Source organism: Suricata suricatta, chromosome 16, assembly GCF_006229205.1.
Source record: "Suricata suricatta isolate VVHF042 chromosome 16, meerkat_22Aug2017_6uvM2_HiC, whole genome shotgun sequence".
Taxonomy (NCBI): domain Eukaryota; kingdom Metazoa; phylum Chordata; class Mammalia; order Carnivora; family Herpestidae; genus Suricata; species Suricata suricatta.
In genome coordinates this window covers 4980060-4995626 of record NC_043715.1, presented here as the reverse complement: position 1 = coordinate 4995626, position 15567 = coordinate 4980060, and the positions used below count along the sequence as shown (strand labels likewise).

Here is a 15567-nt window from a genome sequence, read left to right as displayed (position 1 = left end):
TCCCTCTCCCTCTCTCTCACACACACACACACACACACCGGGTCTTGCTGAATTAATATCACCAGGTGTCGTCTCCATGCCCATCTGAGTCCAGAACCGGGGCCTTCTTTCCGGGGCTCTGATGCTGAAGGAGGAAATCATATCCATGATTCCCAGGCTTAAAAGGCACTAAGTAAGAACCCAGGAAACCACCCACTGCAAACCTGTAAAATTACAGAGGAAAACGTGCTGTAGTTTAAATGTACTTTTCTGAGCTCAGTGGATTTTTAGGAACATAAAACACACAGTGATGATCCTTTTCCAGTTCCAGTATAGCATCTGACTTTATGGAGATGTTAAACCATTTTGAGAGTTTTTGGTTTCTATCTTTCTTCCTTTTGCCCCTTTGCTCAAAGAAATGGTGCCTTTTTTTTCCTTAAGAAATGTTTTTTTGTTTCTTGCTAATGACCTGGATCCTTGTCAGAAAAATAAGATAAAATAAAATAACTATTTCCCTACCACCTTTGGGCTGCATAATTCCTATTTCATTTTTCCGGAAGCTAAATTTTCAAGGGGCTTCACTGAGAGAGTGCAGAAAAGCAGACATCTTAGTCATTTAGGGGAAAGTAATGACAGACTGTGTACAAGAAAAGAAACAAAAATTAATGACAAATCACATTAAAAGATGACGGATTATTTTCAGTGTGGGAAACAGACCTTGAAGACAAACAGTTTTATGTGTGAACTAGATCAAAAGCATGATTCTCAGTTAATTTCTTGGTTGTAAATTAAATTATTGCTTTAGAGACATAAAAAAATATAGATATACACAATTCCCTTCTGCTCTTCTGGATATAGTCATCTTTTCCATGAGCGCTTGTCCATATATCTAATGATGGCAGATAATGGATTTTAAAAGTGTATTTAAAAAGTTAAACCATTGGAGGATCTATTTTGAATGGAAAATATCTCCCAGCAGAGTTTATTTTGGAAAATTAAAGGCAATACGCAGGCAATGAGATAACATTTAGGTAAGTGCATGTGAGTCATTTTCCCCTCCGCTGACAGTCTTCGTGCTAATCATGGCAGTGAGTGCCAAGTACATTGTGGCTGAGTTTAGTTGTCCGAGCGCTCAGGTGGCTGAGAGTAGGTATGTTGAAGAGTCAGGTGTGGGGGGTGGAGGGGTGGGGGGTGGCGTAGGGATGTGACCTTGGCCTATAGGTAGATCAGCAAACTTTTTCTGCCGAGGTCCAGATAACAAAATACCCTAGGTTTTGTGAGCCACACAGTCTCTTTTGCAACTATTTAATCCTGCAGTTGTAGACCAAAACCAGCCCCATGGAAATAAAGGGTGTGGCTGTGTTCCAATAAAACTTTGTTGACAAAAGCAGGTTGTGGGCCAGATTTGAGCTGTAGGCTGTGAACTCCTGACTCCTGACTTAGAGGGATATTTGGTCATAACTTGGCCCACAAGCTTCTTGTTTCTCGTTCTCACAATCTCTGAATACATCCCAAAGTGGGGATTAAAACCTCAGCCAGAACCCTGAGGCTCCCCACTGTCCCTCAGCACAAGACAGAAGCAGAAAAACAGAAAGGACATGGAGAACGCCAGTTCACCTTTCAAAGTTGGGTGCCAGTGTGGTATCTGGTGTCGAAACAGTTTGACAGATTATAAGACAAAGATTGAGGCATTTATAAAATATTTACTAAGTGCTGCCTGTCTGGTCTGTGCTAGTGCTAGAATGGCACGGGTTACCGCACTGACCAAGTCCCTGCAAGTATGAGGCATTTTCCCCCCCTGGTAAGGAAGAGGCACGGCATGAAAGGGAAAGGAGCCAGGCAGGGAGAGGGGTGAAGTGAGTCTCCTCTCTGAAAGTGGGACTCTGGTGAGGAGGGACAGAGAAACACTGGCCTCTTCCATGCGAGCAGGCGTTCGTTCAACAAAACACAGATGCCTGCGTCAGCTCAGCAATGGAGAGGACATCGCTCAAGACACGGTTCCTTCCTTTAAGAAGCTCAGAGTCTGATGAGGGGAAAAGGCAAGGAACAACTTGAATGACAGACAGCTTGGCAGTCTGAACTCCTGCATACTCTGACAGACCCCGAAATTCACAGAAAAGGAAATAAAAATGGCCCGTTCTATGAGACAATGCCTACTCACCTTGCAATTCATCATTAATACACAAATTAACAACATACCTTTCTTCCAACTATCAAATTGGCAAAAACCACAAAAACTGTATTCTCCACTGTTAGTGTGAGGGAAGAGAACTCTAATATACTTTGGATTAGAGTCCAAATCAATAAAGCCTTTCTGGTGGACCATTTGTCACTGTCTAAGTAAATTTTAAATGGGCATTTCTTTTGAATCAGCAGTTTCCAAGATGAGTCTCAACTGCAGAAAAATACTTGCACATATGTGCAAAAAGGCAGGTATAAAGTGTTCCTACTACATAGTTCTTCATTATGAAACAGGAAAACCTGAGTGTCCAGCAATAGGAAACTGTTTTAAAAATAGGAAATCCACACTAAATGGCGTTATGCAGTCATGGAGAAAAAATTAAATATATTTATATATGAACTTACATAAAATGTATTAGAAAAAAAATGTGTGTAATAGAAGAACCAGGCTACTTACTGGATGAGTGTGGATATAGTTCGTAAGTCTGGTAGGATATACATCAAATCGTGTGATGGCTATGGGGCAAATGAGAGATGATGAATGGTGAATGCGTGTAGTTTCCATTTCAGTCCAGTAAAATTTAAAAATGTTTGTACTTAAAAATAACCATTAATGCAATATGAATTATAAGATGGTTACACAGTAAAAAAAAAATCCACTGTGCAGGCTCTCCCTTAATACTAAATTATTTTTAATGTTTATTCATTTTTGAGAGACAGAGTGTGAGTGGGGAAGGGACAGAAAGAGAGGGAGACACAGAATCCAAAGCAGGCTCCAGCCTCCAAGCTGTCAGCACAGAGCCCAACCTGGGGCTCGAACTCACAAACCGTGAGATCATGCCCTGAGCCAAAGTCGCATGCTTAACTGACTGAGCCACCCAGGTGCACCTCACCATTAATTCTAGAAGGGACTACAATTCATTTATCAAATCTACACCCTTGGAGTTCCTTGTTTACTTTGAACACTGTATTTCTTTCAAGGGGGAAGGGGAGTCATTTCTTTCTGCCTGCTATTTCCCCGGGATATGTTAAGTTCTATTCCTCATGATAATATCTGAAAATGAACATAATCCAAAGGTCCTCACTTTGCAATGTTTGCAGTAAGATTTCAGCATCTTAGCATTTAAGTGTTTTCAGATTACATCCATTTAAACATCTGTGATTCATTATCGTAAATATCACAGTTGTGTGGGACCATATGCTTCAGCTCGCAGCATACATATATAAAGAAAAAGCACTAGCAATAAATTTCAGGAACCTTAGACTTGCCGTGGGTATGTGCAAAAAGAACATTTTCAGACACGTGGGGCCTTCTGTAATCACAGTAATATACCCGCGATCCCATATAAGAATCCTTCAATTGTGAAAGTTGCCAGTTTTGATGGAAAGCTAGAATTTACATTTGGCTCATGCTGGTCCCATGATAATTCAGGTAGGGTGGAGAGCAGAACAATGACCTGCAGATGCAGTGGCTTTTACTTCCTAAGGAAATGAACACGGGCTATTGTTGAGTGAAGAAATCACAAGAAAATGGGACACCGTTAACAGGTGACGAGACACTCCTGGCAGGCATCCTCGTCCATTCCCACGAGGCTCAGTCTAGAGATGATGCCATATGGCATAAGGGATGCAATAAAAATCTCTTGGCAACTGGAGGATGAATAGACATGACCTACAGGGATGATCATTTTCTTGCTTACATCAGAAGATCATATATGCAGACAAGAATTAATTGTGCTTCATGTATTGTAAGCCAGATCATCTTATTTTAATTTCCTGATAAGGTTTTGTCAACTAGACAGAACCAATTTGTTATCACAGCTGGCGAGCGTCTCACCCGCTACAATTAGGGAAGAGCTGAATGAATTAATTGGTTACAACCAAAGAGTCGGCTAATATTTCTGATCATCGGCTCTTGCCAGGATTAGCACCAAGCAGAGCCAGAAAGCTGAAGATAAAGCTGTTAAGAGGCTTTTGGCCTGAAAGAACTCCCAGGTTACCAAAGGATAGGTCAGGAGAAAATTAGAAGGTGTAGAAGCCCGTGCTCCACATTCGATGGGAGTTGATTGGCATTGCTGCTGGCTATTATCAAGCCACCGACTTTGTCCATATCTTGAGCGTATCCGTTAGGAAGGATTGTTGCCTCAGACAGTGTACTTGGCTCCCAAGCACTAGTCCATCTTCTGGAGATGTTTCTAAACCCTCTCTGGAATCGCAGGTAGCATAAGGCCATCTCTGCACAGAAGCATTCTTGGTCTCCACAGGGAATGAAGGATGGCTTGTTCAGAACACCTCAGGATGTTTTACACACAAGATACTCATTCACGCGCTGTCTGCAGATTATTTGAGTTTTGTGAAAATCAAACCATACTGAAGACCATGGATCAAACGTCCATGCTCTTTTGTCGTCCCCCTATGATGTTTTGTTTGCTGTGACCCGGGAATTTGCGATGGCTTTGCAGTACAATAGCAGGGTGTTGGTCCTCAGAAAGTCCAGATCTCAGTAGTTCTCTGATCAAAGTTTTAGATAGATCGCTGATAGCAAATTCCACAGTAAGTGTTTCTCCCAGCTCTTAAGAGCTCTTGAATATTTTTAGATGTTCTGGGGCTGCATAATGATCTGGCCGGGCCCCATTCATGCATTTTCCTCACCCTTCTCCAAAGTTTAAGTGTTCCCTAAATTTTGACCTACAGAAACTTCTGGTTTCTGGAAAATGGGATTTTCCCTGGTGGATCTAATCACTTATTTCAAGATTGTATTCAACTCTGCCTTTGACACCTTTTTCAACTCTAGACAGACTGTATAACTTCTGTTAAGCCATATGCTCCTAGGCTGCAGACTAACTTCTAACACTTTGGATTCTACCAGTTCTGGAATAGCACACCCTCTGCGTCTTCTCCCAGAACCTGGGGCAGGACTCTGCAATAGAGGTTTAAAAAAAAAAAAAAAAACCCAAGTTCCACCTCTGCTATGTATAGATGTGTGGCCTGAAGAAATTTGCTTCGGGGAACCTGGGTGGCTCAGTCACGTAAACGTCTGACTTCAGCTCAAGTCGTGATCTCCTGGTTTGTGAGTGTGAGCCTTGCATTGGGCTCTCTGCTGTCAGTCCAGAGCCTGCTTCAGATCCTCTGCCCCACCCCCCTCTGCCCCTGTCCTGCTCATTCTCTCTCATACACACACATGTGCTCTCTAAAAAATAAACATTTAAAAAAGAAGAGGAAATTTGCTTATCTCTCTGGGCTTCAATTTCCCCATCTCTATAATATTATCTTCAAAAGACTGTTGGAAAGGTGAAAGAAATATTTATCAGTGGTTAGTATACTGCCTGACATTTAGAAAATGTTTTGCAGGTAACTATATATAGAAGATAGATATATATCTATCTGTGTGTAGAAGTATATATAACTGTATATTAAAGGATATCTATATATAGGTATATATCTAATTGTATATAGAATATATCTTCTATAGAAGATAGACGTCAGACCTGAAAAATCAACACCATTATGGTTTTGTGGGGTGCCTTGAAGATCAAGTAAATGCTTCAGATGATTACTAATGCCTGTTCATATGAGCTAACACTCATTTAACTCGCATACCACTGGCATTTATGTTCACTGAACTAGTTAAGGACTGGAGTGAATGTTGTCTTGCTAAAATCCTCAGCTAGTTTGATGTTATTACAAATTTTTGATACCCAGCCAATTTGTCCATTTTCTTGGATCACGTAGGTTGGTAAGCTAACCTGGTACAGATTGGTTTGTTACATTTTATGTAGAGTAAGTCTCCTGTTTCTTCACCCACTAATTCCTAGATAATTTTTCAAATCTAGTAATTAGAGTACACAGAGTGGCACAGTGAAACTCTTGGAGTGTGGTGAACCTGGGTTTGAACTCAAGTTCTGTCACTGATGTCCCTCATTTCCTCTCTAGTAAAACAGTTGAAATATCATGTGAAGATTGGTATGATAAGGTGCCACTTACTGAATATATATTGTGTTCCTGATACTTTGTTAAAAGGTTAACAGTACATAGATATATCGATTAATGGCATAGAATAGAAATCCTCCAAATAAACCCACAACTATATGGTCAATTCATCTTCAACAAAGCAGGAAAGAATATCCAATGGGAAAAAGACAGTTTCTTCCACAAATGGTGTTGGGAAAACTGCACAGCAACATGCAAAAGAATGAAACCGGAGCACTTTCTCACACCACACACAAGAATAAATTCAAAATGGATGAAGGATGTAAATGTGAGACCTGAAACCACAAAGATACTAGAACAGAGCACAGGCAGTAACTTCTTTGATATTGGCCATAGGAACTTCTTTCTAGAAGTTCCTTTCTTGCCCTCAAAGCAAGGGAAACAAAAGCAAAAATGAACTATTGGGATTTCATCAAAATAAAATCTTCTGCACAGCAAAGGAAACAATGAACAAAACAAAATAAAAAAAAGCAACCTATGGAATGGGAGAAGATACTTGTGGTTGACATATACAATAAAGGGTTAGTATCTAAAATATATAAAGAATTTATAAAACTTTAAACATGAAAAATAAATGATACAATTAAAAATGGGCAAAAGACATTAATAGACATTTTCTCAAAGAAGACATAGATGGCCAACATGCTCACGGGAAGATGCTCAACATCACTAATCATCAGGGAGACGCAAATCAAAACTACAATGAGATATCACCTCAAACCTGTCAGAATGGCTAAAATCAATAACACAAGAAACAACAGGTGTTGTAGAGGGTGTGAAAAAAAGGGAACCCTCTTACACTCGGTGGGAAGACTAACTGGTGCAGTCACCCTGGAAAATAGTATGGAGTTTCCTCAGAAAGTTACAAATAGAACTGTTGTACTGTACAGCAATTACACTACTATGTATTTACCTAGAGAATACAGAAATATTAATTCAGAGGGATAAATGCACCCCAGTTGTTTATAGGAGCATTACTTATAATAGCAAAATTATGGAAACAGCCCAAGTTTCCATTATTCCATCAATTGATGAATGAATGAATAAAGAAGATGTGGTTGGTTGGTTGGTTGATAGATAGATAGATAGATAGATAGATAGATAGATAGATAGATAAGGTGGATGGAAAGATAAATGGATGAATGGATGGATGGATGGAGAGAGAGATAGATATAGATGTGGTAAATAGATAGATAGATATAGATATAATGGAATATTACTCAGTCATAAAAATGAAATCTTGCTATTTGCAATGAAGTGGATAGAGATAGAGAGTGTTATTCTAAGTGAAATAAATAAGTCAGAGATGTACCAATATCATATGATTTCACTTTATATGGAACTTAAGAAATAAAACAAATGAGCCAAGGGGGAGAAAAAAGAGAGAAAGAAAAAGAGAGAGCCAAACCAAGAAATAGATTCTTAATTATAGACAACAAACTGATGGTAACCAGAATGGAGATGAGTAGGGGGATGGGTTGAATTGGTAATGGGGATTAAGGAGTACACTTGTTGTGATGAGTCTTTAGGAAATGGGACTGTGTCTTCTCTATTAATGATAGCACTTTATACATTTAATATTTATAAATCAGAAGCTGATTGAATACACATTCCATGAAGACTCATTTTGCAGGATTTTTGTTTGCTCATTTTGGACATTTTTATTTATTGCCAAATGTTGAGTTACCACTGCTGTCCTCCTACCTGCTTTCATATCCACACCCTCTTTATCCTTTCTGAAACCTTCCATGGGAGTATAGTAAAAGACCAATTGGTCATTCCACCTAGAGTTCTATGTAAGAGATTGAGTCAAAACTAAAAGCCCTTTAGATACATGATGCTGCCTTGTTAAATTGATGGTGGTCAAGGTTGTAATTAGATCTTCAAATTCTCATAGTCATTTAAAAAATGTGCCTATGTGATTTTTATACTTTGACTATTTTGCTTATGTATTAGGATAAATATTTACCCGAAAAGCTACAATTAATCGCTTCAAATGTTACTCATATGTTCCTGCATTCTTAAACATGATTTTATTATGGCTTGAGGCCAAAATATTCTTTAGAAGAACACATCCAACTTTATAACAAAATATAGGGAAGATACACAAAAATTTGCTTTCTAAGCAATTTTTAGAGAACACATCTCCTTCATAAAGTGAAAAATACTTGTTGATAATCCCTCATGTTGGATGATTTCTGATAATGATGAGCCTGCTCATTAGTTGACTTTTTCTTGCTGCTAGAAATAAGTTATTGTATTCACCTATGGTTTGTTTGCTTGTAATTTCTCCCCTGTGGTGCTTGTTTGGCCTTTTGATACAATGAAGAAATGGAACACTGAAGCTTCAATGGGGCAACCCCCCAGATGGTTGTGTGGTCCAATCTTCTAAACTCTGAATATCATGAAAGCAGATAATTTACCTTATTCATCATTATGTTGGCATTTATCCCTTAGTACCCACTCTACTGCACATTGTAAGTGAAAAAAATATTGTAATGGGTTGCTAGATAATAATTTGGGATTGAGAATCATAGTATTTCCCAATTGTAAAAGACATCATCCAACACCAGAATCTCTTCCACACCATTCCTGCTGAATAGCCATTTAGATTCTACTTGAAAATATCTAGTAATGAACAAATTATTTCATCCAGAAATACTAGCACTTTCAAATGGTAATCTGAATTTCTTCAGGCTTTTCTAGCATTTGAACAATAATGAGTTCATGCAAATAATAATATTTGCATGATACATTCTTGGAGGCCCCACCTGCACAATTGTGAAACCTCACCTTACCCCCTCCTCTGGCCATCATTGAGATGATTTGGGGAAGACCTCACACAAACTCAACAAATTATTCTCTCATGACCCCTCCTTCTGGTCTCTTTCTTGCATAACTTACCTGAAAACCTCCTGAAGGAAGTATCTTCCTCACTGCTCTTTGTAAGAAGGCTGCTTCTCAAAGTCCATCTCTAGGATCTTCTAAGGCATGAACCCCCAAGATGCCAGGAGACACAAAGCTACTCCAGCCTCCATTGTGCTGGAGCAAAGTCAGGGTGTACTCCATTTAGAAATGGGCCAAGCCGCCATTCACCATTGCAGGTTGTAGGGAACCAGCTAACAGAGCTTGAGATTACCTAAATTGCCTATGGTTTGTGAATCCTTAAGCTTGTATATATAGCTTTTTCTTTTCTTGAACTACAAACCCATGGTGATGGAGTAGGAAGCCAATTTAGAGTTCTGTCTTCCTTCTGTTTCTGCCTCTCTCTTAGTGCCCGTATAGAAGTTTTCCTCCTCACAGGTCCCTTCCTCCTTATGTGGATCTGCCCAGGCAATTGACAGGTACTTGGGAAATCACAGGTCTGATGGCATCAGACATGATCAGGATCTGCCAGGACCCTCTGCCACATGTCCCCCAGACAACTCCAACTGCAAGGCCAAAATCTTGAATGTTGCCATGGAACAAGCCTCTATTCTTAACTTATCCGGTACAGAGAAATAGGGAGGGAGGCACGTTTGCATGTAATTAGTAGATAACGCAGAAACGAAAGGCTATGTAAGAGACATATGTTAGTCCTATGGAAATCACTGAGAGAGGATCTCTGTAAATCTGAGACTTGGTGATTCTCAAACCTGCTGAGTCTGTGATTAATATTTCGCTGATTGGGTGAGTTTCAATCGACTTACTCAAATCTTCCTATGAGTTTGGGCCATCATTCTCAGTTTTGTTTGGGGAATTTCAAATCTGCTTAGCTGTCAGGTTGTAGTTCTGGTGTTTATTCATTCAACAAACAGGGTTGAGTGTATATTATGTCACGCACTATGCCATATAAAGTAATTCCAATTTGAAATACAAATTCATAGTGATTATAAGTACCATGGGATAGACGATGCACAGTATTCTTTCAGAAAACAATCTGCCATGTTTTAAAGAATCTGTAACAAGAGGAAAATGTAACCCTGACAGAAAAGACTAGTTTGAGAGCTAGCAGCTCAGTTTTTAATGGTAGGCAGAGAATCCCCTGAAAGCAGATGTGGGCCCTATCTTGTTCCAAGAGGAAGCCCTTAAGGGTTTACATGGCAAAAATAGGCTTCTACAGAAGATCACTTGACAAGATCATTCATTATGATACCTTTGCCTAGATAGGATTGAAACTCTTATTTTATCAAGGTTGGAATCACAATGTAAGATGGTATCAAGACTGTGCATTCTGTACCCATCAAACCTACAAAGACTTTGCAGGTGAAATGTACTCCTGAGCTAATGAGTCATGGTTAGGAACATGCCCACAACCTTCCAGAAGTTGTACAAATGTCACTGCTGATTCCAGGCCAACAATGGAGTACAGGGCACATTTCAGCATGTTTAGGAATCAGGAGGGTAGAATGAATGAAGGCTGGGTGAGGTGCCTGTGACCTGGTCCAATGGGGTCAGGACTGAACATATGTTAATGGAAGTTTGATTGGCTAGAACATTTGAGAAATGAAGGGGTTTGGGGAAACCATAGGAAATGCTTTCTGTTTCTCTCGGTTGGGCAGGTCCATAGTGCCTCTGGACTAAGCCGTGTGAGCTCTTTCAAAGGAAGTTGGTCCCTCTGGATGGCAGTGGGATACTGGAGGATGTGAAAAGCAATTAGTCTTGCTCTGTAGCCTGGGGAGAGTCCATCTGATGTTTTTGAATTAAATGCTACTTCCGTTGTCAGAAAGGCCCAGCGTTCCGTGTCCCGGCAAGGACTAGCACGTGAGCACATATGCAGACCGTCTTGCCTCTGGAACAATTGGATTGCATTCTGTTTGACTTACGCGGATGGCTGGTATATCCTAAAGCAGAGTCAACAATTTACATTCTGCGGGACAGAATCGATTCCTGGTCTCCGTGGTGTGCTGGGGCCAATGTTTATACTCCTAAGATGGTTGTTAAGCTTCTAGAAAGTCTGCAAGCCAACTGAAGGCACATTGGTAGCTGAAATCAGACATGTTTAGAATATTTACACCACAGACATGGGCAAATGCTATGAATGAAGACTTTTCCCCTAAGCCAGCGTAACTGCTGAAACTATGCCACGTCCTTCTGTGTGTGACTAGAGATCTCTAGAAGCAGATTATCTGTAGACCCAACCGTATCTATCTGTGGGAGACAGTCAGCTCCTAGCAAGACTGATTGAAAGCCCATTGGCCCACTGATCCACATGCAAACTCACCCAACCAGACGAGTAGTCTGACCACCAATGCTGAGAGTTACACGTATCTCTCACCTGCAGACCAATTTTTAAGTCTCTACAAATGTGTATATGTATTTTGGACCATTCACTCATCGAAGATATGAGGGTTTGGTCATAGACTGACCCCCAAATGCTTACAAAAGTAGGACAAATTCCATATTTTAGTACATACCTATCTCCATGAGCAGGACTGATCTATATTTTGCAGACAAATTTAAATCCATTTGCATTTTCATATTTCCTGGGATCATAATACAGCTTAATTTGCTTGCTCAAACATTGCAAGATGGTAAGAAATCTATGCCTTTTGGATTTTCATCCTCAAGAATCACATTCAAAAGAAAGAAATAAAGTATAAAATCAAGGTCAGGAAGATTAAGCCCCTTAATTCACGCGCCAAACTTCCCATTTCAATTGTGGTTTTGTCTCCCAGCTGAAGTTTGTCTTTTTGTGACATTTGCATTAAGCCCAGAGGACATTTTGAGTGGAAACATGCTGAAAGCATAATTGAAACTCTGAGTGGTGCCATTTGTCTCATTTGCATTTCCCCCCAGGTGGGGGGTTTTCACTCCCCCCACTTCTTCTCCTGGGGTCTTCAAAGATTATCACAAAGAATGATGTTGTGCAATTGACTCCAACAAATCCCCGTGTACAGTTTATTATATGTATATTTTTTTCTTTCCAGAAGCTATTTTAAATGCCATAGTGATAAACTGTGTTAGGAAGTCCTTTGTAGGTTCGTATTAGCACAGAGAGTTTATTTTCCTTCTCAGATAGAGATTTTAAACATTTGTTCACAAGTTTAATTGTTTATTAGAATGTTTCCTTTCAATTATCGTCATGGTGTCATTCCAGGCTATTTAGAAGGATGTCTCTATAGAAACACATTAAAAAAAAAATTGATAGATGCGTGCCTGAGTGGCTCAGTTAGTTAAATGTCCCAACTTCAGCTCAGGTCATAATCTCGCGAGACCTGAGTTCAAGCCCTGTGTTGGGCTTTTGTGCTGACAGCTCAGAGTCTGGAGCCTACTTCAGATTCTGTGTCTCCCTCTCTCTCTGCCCATACCCTACTCCCTCCCTCCCTTCCTCCCTTTCTCGCTCTCTCTCTCTCTCTCTCTTTCAAAAAGCATTTTAAAAATAGACATAAACTATTCAATTTCATCCTTAATATGTTCTTTGAAATCTGTCCCCAAACATGCACTGACTCCATCTCTTTTAAAAAGTTTGAGGGGCGCCTGGGTGGCTCAGTTAATTTTCCGACTCTTGGTTTTCAGCTCAGATCATGATCTCATGGTTTCATGGGTTCGAGCCCCATATAGGGCTTTTTGCTGACAGCACGGAGCCTGCTTGGGATTCTCTCTCTCTCTCTCTCTCTCTCTCTCTCTCTCTCTCTCTCTCCCTCCACCCCTCTCCCATTCACGCTATCTCCATCTCTTTCAACTATAAATAAAGTAAACCTTAAATTTTTTTAAAAAGTTTGAGAATCACATATCGTGGTCGTGTTGGCAAAGTTAATGGGACAATGATGCAAGGCTGAGGCTATCAGTTGCACCCTTTAATAGGGATTTTAAGGTATGATTATAATCGGCAGGGAAGTAGAGTCTGTTTTTCTAGGGGGAAGAAGAATAAAGAGTGTGATGAATTGTTTCTCTTTTTATTAAGCATTCCTCATATATTTCAGATCTGCCATTTACCTATGGCCAAAGTTGTCATTGGCGAAGTCTAGATCTGTACCTTTTCTAAGGTTTGCTTATCTCTCAAACCTGCATTATTTATGTTAGATATATTCTTTCAAATATCAGAAGGCCTGCTGGATTACATCAAATAATCCTATGGAGTTCTATGGGATCCCTTGTAGATTATGAGCCTGAGGAAGGTGGAGCCAGGCAGGAATTTGTTTACATGAGGGACGTGCAGAGAGGCATGGAGCCCAGGCCCGCATTTCAGGAGAGCTTTAGTGGCTGCAAAGACAAATAGAGGTTTTCATTTGACTCCTTAGATTTCATTTAACATTTTTAGAGATAAAGGACATCTGGCACATCCCACATGTATTATAAATGTTATCTTCAAATAATTTTGTGAGAATAAATAATTTGACTCAAGTGAAAGAAAAATGTTAACCGAATAATGGATCAGCTATGAAGATACGGCAGAACTGTAGGCTGGGGGCCTTGAAGGAAGGGGTACGTTCACCGCAGGAGAATAACGTAGACTAACTGTGTGGCCTTAACCTTTTTCAGCCTCCCCAAGGCTCCGTTCCTAGAGGGAAAGAAAAAACTGCCTCCCTTGCACTGGTAATGTGAGGATTCACTGCAGTCGTGAACATGAATCTCTCAGTGTGATGTCATGCTTTTCGGAAAAATAATACCTTAGATTGGAAGTCATCCGTGCAAACCATCCATTTAAGGAACATCCAGCGAAACTCCGTTGAGTCTGCTGTGGGAGGGCCTGTAATTTTACTCCTTTGATGTCACCTTTTCCTTCACCACCTCTCACGTGAGTTAGGTTGGGCTTCGCCAAGAAAAGTAGGAGGATTCAAGCCTGGATCTGAATCCTCTGCCCCTCTCCCCTAGCCCCCAACAGAGGCACCTATAGTAACCATCTCCATGGGAACCACACTCGGCCCAGCAGGCCAGAGCCTGGGTACCTGACTAGAAAGAGATGGAAGGACCCAGGAGGCAGGTGGAAAGCCAGCTGGCAGCAGGAAACTGTGCAGGAAAAGGAAAAAGTAGCTTCCTTAATGCCCACGATTACTGGAGTAATGATGGTGATCATTCTTATTCACGAAACAGCATCCTAACTATCACATAGGTGTATATGATCGTGTTGAATGTGCGCCCTAAGAATTACAGTGCCTGTGAGGGGGTACTATTATGTCCCACTTTAAAGTCATTGAGGTGCAGGAGGATTGGTGGGCCGCCCAAGGTCTCAGCTGCCACACAGGAACCAGGATTAGAAAAGGGCTAGAGACCCACCATTAAAGCTGCCCTTTCTTAGGCCATGGGGATAGCAGCTTCTGGCATGCTAGGTCCCCAACCTCCTCTCTGCACCAAGGACGGCTGGGAAACCCAGAAATCTGGCATCTTGACCAGCAGTCCATTGTCTGAGGCCCTGGTTCTCAGCCCCAGCTGCATGAGATTTGTCTGGGGAGCTTGAGAGAGGGACTAGTGTCCAGACCCCAGACCAGCCCCATTATGTTGGAATCTTGGTTGGGAGTTGAGAAGGTATTGCTCTTTTTTTTTAATGCTCTCCAGGTGATTCTCATAGCCTTGAAAAAGAACCACAGTTTAGAGCATCTGCTCCTAAATTAGTAAAGATATCTAAAACAAACAAGGACCCAATTTGCAATCCTCAGCCATTTGATAGAGCCCACTGGGAAGAAAGCTAGACTATATGGGGTGCCTGTGATGCGCCGGACCCTGAATGTGGGTCTGGTCCTTCAGCACGCCCTCACCTGGCACCTCTGAGAAGCCGAGGGATGAACGAGTGGCCTTCGGGGGTCAGGACGGGCAACTGCCCTTTTCCCTCTTATGCCTCAATTCTCAGGAAATGAATGTACTGAGAACTTAGACTGTAGAGGCAGACAGATGGACCGGGGACAGACAGATGGACTGGGGACAGGTTCCTGCTTTCTCTGAGTGTGTGCACTTGAGCAAGTTAGGCAATCTCTCTGAGGCCCAGTCTGTTTTTCTGTAAAATGGAAAGTGATGCTTACAGAGTCTGCATTTTCATTGGGGCTATACCTCCCCCAAAGTGGGGTCTGGGGGGATGGGCAAAACATTATACTGTGTGTGTGTGTGTGTGTGTGTGTGTGTGTGTGTGTGTGTAAGCACAGAGGCACATACTGTAAGTAAACAGATATGCAGTATTAGGCAAACATTTTAAATCCTGGAGGGGAGGTACAGAGTGAAAAACAAAGAGGGAAGTACTGCTTATTGGTGAGAATTGCTAGCAGACTAAAAGAAGAGACTGAATATAGAGTAGTTGGCACAGAGCCTGGCGCTCAGATGCCACTCAATAAATGGTAGATGTTGTTACTGTCATTTGTCAAAACATTCGTTCAACATGTGCGCACCGATCCCAGCTTGGGACCATGCACGCCATCGCTGGGATGAGGAAGACAGATATGACACCACCTCTGACTTCACCGGGGAGCTAAGTCAAAGCTGAGCATGGGAGGTCAAGAGCTTTCA

At 41.1% G+C, this 15567-nt stretch overlaps 1 protein-coding gene and 1 long non-coding RNA gene across 3 annotated transcripts in view; one reads left to right on the top strand and one right to left on the bottom strand.

Moving 5' to 3' along the window:
- LOC115280348 overlaps positions 1 to 13943 on the bottom strand; it is an 18718-nt gene extending 4775 nt beyond the window's left edge. The window contains exons 1-2 of the long non-coding RNA XR_003903745.1: positions 13743 to 13943; positions 39 to 124 (exon numbers count right to left, since the gene is read on the bottom strand). This is a non-coding gene — a long non-coding RNA (uncharacterized LOC115280348). The remainder of the gene's footprint in view (positions 1 to 38; positions 125 to 13742) is intronic.
- Positions 1 to 15567, top strand: part of CDH13 (cadherin 13) — a 1008030-nt gene that overhangs the window by 354020 nt on the left and 638443 nt on the right. The gene's annotated exons all lie outside the window — the stretch shown is intronic.